Source organism: Panthera uncia, unplaced genomic scaffold, assembly GCF_023721935.1.
Source record: "Panthera uncia isolate 11264 unplaced genomic scaffold, Puncia_PCG_1.0 HiC_scaffold_483, whole genome shotgun sequence".
NCBI lineage: Eukaryota > Metazoa > Chordata > Mammalia > Carnivora > Felidae > Panthera > Panthera uncia.
This window is the reverse complement of record NW_026059631.1, coordinates 36,050-43,802: the sequence shown is the minus strand read 5'-3', so window position 1 is coordinate 43,802 and position 7,753 is coordinate 36,050.

Here is a 7,753-nt window from a genome sequence, read left to right as displayed (position 1 = left end):
TTCCAAAGTCACACGTAACTGATTTGATCAAGGAAACTCTTGCACGTCCTGGTAGGCGTGGGTAAGGAGAACTGTCTGCAGTTATTAACTACTCATTTACAAACATAAATTATAATTAGGTAGCTTTTTACCTGGGGCTTATTATATATCAGGCACTAGTCCCGCTCTATTACATACGTTAATTTATTTAATCTTTGTGACAATTCTGTGAGGAGACACTACGATTATCTTCATTTCATAAAGAAATAAGGCACAGAGGTCTCAAGTGATAGGACCAAGGTCATGAAGCTAATTAAACGACAGCCAGAGTTCAAACCAGGCATCCTGACTGTAGCCTTTGGGTTCGTAACCACCACACTGTATCTGAAGTTCACGTTCAAGACCTAAGGATGCGCGGTGCCTGGGGGGGCTCAGCCGGCTGAGTGTCCGACTTCGGCTCGTCATGATCTCATGGTTCGTGGGTTCGAGCCCCGCATCGGGCTCTGTGGTGACAGCTCAGAGCCTGGACCCTGCTTCGGATTCTGTGTCTCCTCTCTCTGCCCCTCCCCCACATGGACTCTGTTTCTTTCAAAAATGAATGTAAAACAAAACAAAAGCAAAAACAGAGTTCCTAAAAAAATATCGATAGTTCTCCAGGACAGAACACTGTCGATACCAGAAAGTGGCTCATCTTTCCAAATGCCTCATCCATGCTCCCTACCAAGGGCCACTCGACATCAGGCGGGTTTCACGTCCTCCTGGACACCAGAGGCAAAGTTTCAAGATTCCTGATCATAGCGTGTCACGTCGGTGCTTCCTGTACTTTACATGCAAATCTGGAAGGTACCATACACCCACAGAATTTAGTACCGACGCGAGCACCCTGCTGTCTATACGCCCAGTGGAGGGTACGACGTGTCCACAACGACAACAGCCACGATCCCTGCGAGCAGAATTTGACAAGAGCGACGTCTGCTTTGGGAAGGAAAAGGGAAGACAGAGAGTCCTTCTGGTCGGGCAAAATTAGGAGGTAGCGTTTGAAACAGGCTTCTCGGGATGGAAAGAGTTCCGATAGAGAATATAAAAGCCCTGCCAAGTGCTTCTGGTACATTCCTCTGACGTTCTGTTTTCATTCATCGGCTAAGCAGCACACAAGAGAACCTAAAATCCACTGGACCCATGACCACTGGGGACATGGCAGAAAGACCTGGAACAGCTCAGGGGTTAATACGGGGGAAGCAGCTCAGTATTGGGGTGTCTGGGTATGAATGGTGATTCCATCACTCATAACATACCCTAGGCGTTTTCGGCCAGTTCCAAAGCCTCAGCTGATTCATATGTAAAATGGGGATAAAAAGGCTCCCCACCCCCCACACCCCCCTTACAGTTCTTGTGATGGTCACATGACTTAAGCAGGGACGGGGTGGTGGTGGTGGTGGTAAAGGACTTGGGAAAACACCTGACACACAGCAATCACAAAACCAAGGCAAACTGGGGTGTGGCTTTTGGTTTGGTCAGTAGAGCATGAGACTCTTGATCTCAGGGTTGTGAGTTCAAGCCCCACACTGGCTTCCCCCACAAGGGGGGAAAAATAAATGAACCCAAACCAACCAAACCAAAGGCAAGCTGTTGCCAGCACACTGCACATCAAGTGTTGCGGGTTAGGGCAGGGTGGGCACATCTCCTGTGGAAGGACCATGGTCCTGGATATTTTAGGCTTTGTAGGACACAGGGTCTCTGCCTCTCCTCTGCCAGCACGGGACAAAGGCAGCCACAAAGGGAGTGAAGGGGTGTGGCTGTGTTCTGGTGCAGTGTTATTTATGCACATTTGAATTTCATGTACGTTTTTTAAAGAATTCTTCAGAGAGACAGGGAGGCTCCCACACAGGTGCCACATTGCCAGCACAGTGTCCGATGTGGGGCTCGAACTCACAAACCACGAGATCATGACCTAAGCTGAAACCAAGACTCAAGATGCTTAACCAACTGAGTCACCCAGGAGCCTGAATTTCATGTAGTTGCCATAGATCATAAAGTGTTTTTTTCTTTCAACCATTTAAAAATATGAAAACCGTTCTTAGCTCAAGGGTTGTACAAAAATGGGGGGGCTCATCATTGGGGGGAAAGAAGGTGAACCGTACAAGAGCTTGCCCTGTATTACTTCTCACGATCGCATGTGAATCTGGAATGATCTCACCCACCTGCACACTGAGATGCCAATAACACTATTTGCGAAAACAGGCGGCTGGCCAGATGTAGCCCATGGATTGTAGAATGCTGATCCTTAGATTAGTCAACTGGTTCCTATTCTTCTCTAATAGGATGAGGCGCCCACATCCTTGGCTGTTGACCTCTGCAGTCCTCCCAGAGCACAGGACACGTATTTCCTCACCCCTCATGTTGGGCTTGCACGAGCAGAGACTTTCACCAGCGTTGTGAGTTTTGCTTTGCCTCGTGTGCTCCTGGGATCAGCCATGAGAAGATCGTGACGGTCACTGACCCCAGGAGAAGATGGAGGTTCACAGAATAGACTGGAACCCAACCCCAAACCTGGAGTCCAGCTCATTTAACATACAACTGAGCTGCCGAGTCCACAAGTGAGAAAAGTAAATGTCTGTCTAAAGCCCCCATGTTTTGGTGGGCGGGTGGTTTGTTATGCAACATTGTCTCCAAAACAGCTGACTGCTACACCATCTAGGGTGTTGCTTTCCAGTTTGAGTGGCCCTGGTCAGGATGTAGGTTTCCTTCCCTCCACTGTAGTCTCTCTTTTTCCAGATAAAGCACTGCCGAATTCCAGTTTAGTCTGACTACACAAACGTGGGCTTATTTTAATGGTTGACCATGCCCACCAGATACAAAAAACGCAAGAAAGGTCAGGGGAGGTGTCCCGTTATCCTACGCCTCTTCAAGAACAATTTTTGAAATCCGAATCCTCCTCAAGAGCTGGTCTTCAGGCCATGTGTCTTTATTGGAACAGCCGCTGGTCACGTACGTCTCTGAGGGGACTGCAGGGGCTACGCAGTTAGCGTCGTAGCGCGTGTCCGTCACGGATGAGGCCCCCGGGCAGATAAAGGAAGCAGAAAAGGAAGAGGGAATGGAGAGAGGTCATTCGCAAGGTGGGAGGCAAGAATCATCGCCGCTCATCATGTGAGGCTAGACGGGGGACCTCCGCGCCCTGCCAAGGCACTTCCTGTGCAGACAACAGGCGGAATCACAAGACGTCTGGAGACCACTCCCTGCTGGTGACTGATGACCGTTCTCCCGGAAGTCCGCTGGAACCCCTGAAAAGAGTGGGGCCAGCATCACCCGTGTTGCAAAGTTGCCGTGCGGAGCAGAGGTGTTGGAGAGCAGCACGTGCCTGAAGTGCTCACGACTATAAACCTTGGGCAGCGAACCCAACACCAAACCAGCTACAAGGACAAATTTGAAATCAAAACTTGTGTGAAAACAAAGATCTTAGCTGCCTCTTGAAAGGGACAAAGAGGGACCAAGATGGGAGGGAGACTGCTCACAGCACATCCTGATTTTTTTTTTTTTTTTTTGAGTTTATTCACTTATTTTGAGAGAGCGCAAGAATACGAGTGGGGGAGGGACAGAGAGGGAAGGAGAGAATCCCAAGCAGGCTCCACACGGGCAATGCAGAGCCCAATGTGGGGCTCGAACCCACAGAACCGTGAGATCACGACCTGAGCTGACATCAAGAGTCAGACGCCCAACTGATTGAGCCACCCAGGTGCCCTGATACTGTTCTCTAAACTATGTGCATGTATTACACTTTTGAAATATAAACAATAGTCATAAATGACTTTGACGATGATGTGTTGAGCTAATCAAGTGAACATTTGACAAACTCACTTCCTATCATTTAGACGTTTGAGAAACACGAACGATTATAGGGACCACTACATGGCACAGGCTTTTATATTTGAACTGTTAATATAAAAGCATTATTTGGGAACAGTACACATCAAAAGAATATTCAAATGTTCTGATCACGTCAAAAACAATCTAAGAAAGGAGAGCGGTTTAAAAAATACATTTTCATGGGGCGCCTGGATGGCTCAGTAGGTTAAGCGTCCGACTTCGGCTCAGGTCGTGATCTCACAGTTCGTGAGTTCGAGCCCTGAGTTAGGCTCCGTGCTGACAGCTTGGAGCCTGAGCTTCGGTTTCTGCCTCTCCTTCTCTCTCTGCCCCTCTCCTGCTCACGCTCTTTCAAAAATAAACGTTGAAAATTTTTTTCAATGTTTATTTATTTTTGAGACAGAGAGAGAGACAGAGAATGAACGGGGGAGGTCAGAGAGAGAGAGGGAGACACAGAATCCGAAGCAGGATCCAGGCTCTGAGCTGTCAGCACAGAGCCTGATGCAGGGCTCAAACTCACAGACCATGAGATCACGACCTGAGCCGAAGTCGGACGCTCAACCGACTGAGCCACCCAGGCACCCCTAAACAAACATTTAAAAAAATTTTAAAAAAAAGTTCATAAGCTGTTCTGACCGGCAGGGGTTAGAAACTACAGCTCAGGGGCCAAAGCCATCCAACAACCTGTTATTAAAATAAACAAACTTCCTATGAGAATTATAGGTCCAGAGAACCAGAGATCCTGTGTAAACTTTGCCCAGGCTTTTCCATGGTAAGCCATCAACTGTTTTTGTATAATCCACAAATGAAGAGGGGTTCTTAGAGTTTTAATTGCTTAAACAAAAAATCAAAGCAAGTATTTTGTGACGTGAGAAGTTACATGAAACTCCTTTCACTGCCCATGAAGATTAACTGGAACACAGCTATACATTCCCTTACGGTCTACGGTTGCCTCTGTGCTACAAGGTCAGAGTTCAGTTGTTGCAAAAGAGACCGAAGGGCCTACAGAGCCGAAGATATTTACTACCTGCTTTACAAAAAAGTGTGCTGACCCCTGGGCTAGAGACCAGGCTAGGGCCAGGGAAGAAAGGAGTCTCTGGAATAAAGATTTTTCTTTCAAAGGGGAAACCTTTCCAAAGGACATTTGCACCTCTGATTCCCTCAGATACGGAGAGTGGAAAGGTCTTCTGGCAACCGGGGATGTATGAACCACCCGGGAGGCAGATGGACCTAGTTTTTGTCAAAATCCAGAGAGGTGTTTTTTTTTTTTTTTTTTAAAAGAACTATACGCAGGGAATCAATTTCTTTTCCTCCTGAAGGGACCACTTACCAAAACTAAAAGAAATGGAGGTAGGTTGTTTCACAGCCATAAGTAACCACCAATACACCTGAAACCCCATTCCCCTCCCAGGATGCTTAAAACAAGTGCTCGGGACACCAGGCTGAATACTAGAATTAACCGTTCTGTATTCACAGGTTACCCTCCCAGCCTTGGGCAAAAAGCCTACCTTTGGTACTAGGCCGAAGCCAGTCTTTTGCAGCCTTCCAAGAAACAGATGATAAAACGTGAGTGCAAGCAGTGTCTTGAGAACGTCAGAACGGTCGGACGAATGTACAAGGTATTTTCTAGGGGCCAAAGTTCCTTAGACGGACACGTGAGCACTGAGTCATCTTAAAGAACAGCCTATCAGAAAAAGACGGTACAAGGAGCCCATTTGGGGAAGCCTCCTAACGCAAGGTGTTTTGAGCAGGGGTACGGGGTCGGGGGGGGGGGGCAGTTTTCAAATACTGGTGCTACCAGGTCAAGTTATGACAGATGTGCAAGTTCACCAGGGACACCAGACCCAGAAATTGCATCAGCACTAGAGGCCTTCATATAGGATCAAGGGGCCACGGATGGAATCCAGGAGGTCCGGGATTCGGGCAGGAAAGAGGAGCTTCCTGCACTTGGCTCCATCCGGGCCCGTCAATTCTGGATATAGGTACCAAGTCAAAGGAAATCAGGCATTTTAACATCACGGCTCTAGTGATCTTGAAATACCATCACTACTGCAAAGGGAGAGCACTCACTAGATCTGCTGCTAGAGCTTATTTAATGCAGCAATCGAAGCCTACATCATTCAAAAGGGGCGCCTGGGTGGCTCCGTTGGTTAAGCGTCCGACTTCAGCCCAGGTCATGATCCCATGGTTCACGGGTTCGAGCCCTGCATCGGGCTCTGTGTTCACAGCTCAGAGCCTGGAGCCTGCTTTGGATTCTGGGTCTCCCTCTCCCTCCCCACCCCCCCCCTCCACTCCAGCTCTCTTTCTCTCAAAAATAAACGTTAAAAAAAAATTAAGAATTTCAACACGGCAAGAACAGTCGAGCGTTGGCCCTTCTGTGAAAGCATAACGTGGCAGGTCCTCGAATTGGAGCAGCTGTCCCACTGCACCTTAGAATCACCTGCAGAACTCCCAGAGATACCAATCCCCCTGCCCCAAGATAGATTCCGAATATCTAAAGGCTTCCCAGGTGACTGTAGCCACGGTGGAGACCCACTGGACAAGGGGGACAGAAGACCTTGGATGAAGGCCAATAAACCCTGATAAGATGGAAGGGTTTGTGTGGAGAACACCGAGGGTTCAGGATCCAGACCAGGGGTTTCCTAGAAAAGTCACCTGCAACTTTTAGGAGGCCGCATGACTGCATTACTGGTCAGAGAACACTCACTATCTGGGGTCTCTTTCCAGGTTTTAACTCGGCACAGGCTCTTCCAGAGCCACCACCTCCCGGCACCCTTCACTACCGTGTGACCAGCTACGTAACTGGAGGAGGCGAGCAGAAGTTTACCTAGAACTTCTCGGTAGTGTTAAGGGGAAGGGGGATGGGCCTTTTCCACCTGGTGGGAGCTTAAGGGCCGCCATCTTGGGCTACATGTTGAAGATCCAGCCTGGGTGAGAAGACAGAAGCCACGATCCCCAATGTCAGAAGCTACAGTGCTAGGTCTTGGTCATTCCCCAATCTGCCTCCCCCCTGAACAAGAAAAGGACAAACAGGTAAGCCAACCTCGGTTTTGTTCTAAGCCGGTTGATTTTTATCATGATGCCAAATGCCTGAAGCGGCACATGCAGAGGAGCCAACTGAGAATCTGAGTCTCTGGCTGGAGGTCAGCCACATGGTACCGCCAGAGGCTGGCCTTCCTCGCATCCTTCCTCCTCAACCCCATTCGCTTACATCAAAAGGTTTCCTGGGGATGGTGGTCATCACCCCGGCTCAGGTCAACTTATTAGCTTAACAAGATTTTTCTCCGAGACCCAGCCTCGCACTCTTGTTAAAAACTTGGATTCTGGAGCTACCCTGCCAGCGGCTGAAACCCAAGTCTGTTCCAGGAAGTTCCTTCACCTTTGTGTTTCGGTTTTTGCATTTGGACAAGAGGCAGGAACCAGGGTGAGGTGGGTGAGGCGGTCCCCTCAGGTGCCAATGCAAAGTCGTACCAACCATCTCACTGATCAAGGTCAGTATTTTAATGCAATTTTAAAGATAGGATCCAAGTCTGCTCCCGATGGCTTGCCCTAAGTCCCAGGCCAACTTCTAATGCCACTTCACAAAAACAAAGTGGCTGACCTCAGCGCCGTGGCTCGCCGATCAAAATATTTGTCGGTCATGTAGCTTTTGGTGCTCTGGGCAAGTGCCTCCCACTCCCTGACTCCAGTCCCAGCTCTGGATGGCACTGGGGGAGATCAGTGAATGCAGGTGAAGTTTTAGCACAAGGTCTGGCCACGGCAAGAGGAATGGAGGTCCATCCTTTTAAGAAAGGAGCTAAATGCAGGGACAAAAAAATCCATGGTCTATAGGGTTTAGAAGGCAGCAAGAAACCATGAGCAGACAAGAACATGAGGTCATCATCTTGATTTCTGGACTCCTCCCTGGAGACTT